The sequence below is a fragment of the Lynx rufus genome, unplaced genomic scaffold, assembly GCF_022079265.1.
Source record: "Lynx rufus isolate CCGP_SWC_20201006 ecotype Redwood Valley unplaced genomic scaffold, mLynRuf1.p SCAF_9, whole genome shotgun sequence".
NCBI lineage: Eukaryota > Metazoa > Chordata > Mammalia > Carnivora > Felidae > Lynx > Lynx rufus.
This window is the reverse complement of record NW_025814897.1, coordinates 65468098-65469547: the sequence shown is the minus strand read 5'-3', so window position 1 is coordinate 65469547 and position 1450 is coordinate 65468098. Positions and strand designations below refer to the sequence as shown.

Sequence of the window (1450 nt, the reverse complement as noted above, 5' to 3'; positions counted from 1 at the left end):
GTGGGGAGGCTGTTTGTCATCTACCAAATGCACTCCAAGCAGGGGAACCACTTCTCCCTGTGTGGCACATGGACCTCTCAGACCACACTGCCTGCTCCTAAGGATTCACCCTTTTTCCTTACTGGAGCACTGCCAGGCACTGAGCTCTGAAACTTTAATCAAAGTCTTTAGATACTTGATAGTTCTTTCACTATCTGGATATGGCAAGACCAATGAGTTAAGCAGTAATTTAGCTATTCAGTGCAGATGAAACATGTATATGTGATATAATACTCCTTTTTCCTTTACCTCTCCAAAGCATTTAGAGCAGATTTTGTCCATGTTTTGATGATGGTTACCAATGCCATACAGTATTGGGGAAATTATAAGACATACATAAGGCAAAATTGGGGACTGGGGAGCACTTGGGCACGTTGGAAATCTGAGCAGAGGCAGAGGCAGGCACGTTGGACAATAAGCAGATTTAGTGACGGGACACTGGAAGATTCCATGGGGTTGGTTGCTCATTCCAGAGGAGGAGAGCCAACAAGGGCAAGAGAAACAATAGTATCTAAGCAACAAACCAGATAACTTTCAAGTTTATGTCTAAGTGTTGCTGTTAGTTGGTGTATCAAATATTTTAGTAGTTTGTCTTCCACTCAGACTGGGTAAGTAGGAGTAAGAAGGAAACCAACTATGACCAATTCTTTTCTTTTTTTGTGTGTAGTTTTATGGTTTTATTAATACAAATACCATGTGCACATAAGCCGTCTATTCATTTCCTTCATTGTGAAGCCTGGCATTAGGATTGGTGACTCTGGTGGCCAACTGGGTTGCTCTTTCCCACAACAGCTTTGCAATTCTTGGAGGAGACATTGTGAGTAACCTCTGTACAGTAAGATTAGTTGCACATCAGCAGCACTTCAGGCTCCTTGATGTTGTGGACTAGGAACTTCTGGAAGCCACTGGGAAGCATGTGCTTTGTTTTCTTATTGCTCCCATAACCAATGTTGGGCATCAAAATCTGGCCCTTGAATCTTCGGTACACCCTATTGTCTATACCTCTGGGTTTCTACCAGTTGCACTTAATTTTGACATATCATTCTGATTGGTTTTGGATGAACTTCTTGGTCCTCTTTTAACAATTTTGGGCTTCACAGAGGTCTGAGGGCAGTCATGATGCTGAATAGGAGATGGCTATCACCTCTGCAGGAAGTTCTAAGGAAAAGAACTATGACCAGTTCTTAGTTCCTATAGTTTGAATTTTCATTTATGTCTATAGTTGTATGTAGTGGTACCTGGATACCTAGTCAAAATTATTAACTTTTTCCTGTGTTCCCATGGTATCAACCTCTATTGAGCACTTAATTGTTCTTCCTTGTGTTAAAGTTACTTGATCACATATCTAGATTGGCATTTTTCAGTACCAATTTGGTCAAATTTGGGAACATGACCATTACTGGGTAGTGAA

At 41.1% G+C, this 1450-nt stretch overlaps 1 pseudogene; it reads right to left on the bottom strand.

Annotated features, from left to right (window-relative positions):
• Positions 1-750: 750 nt before the first annotated feature.
• Positions 751-1157, bottom strand: LOC124504619 (60S ribosomal protein L32-like; annotated as a pseudogene).
• Positions 1158-1450: the final 293 nt, after the last annotated feature.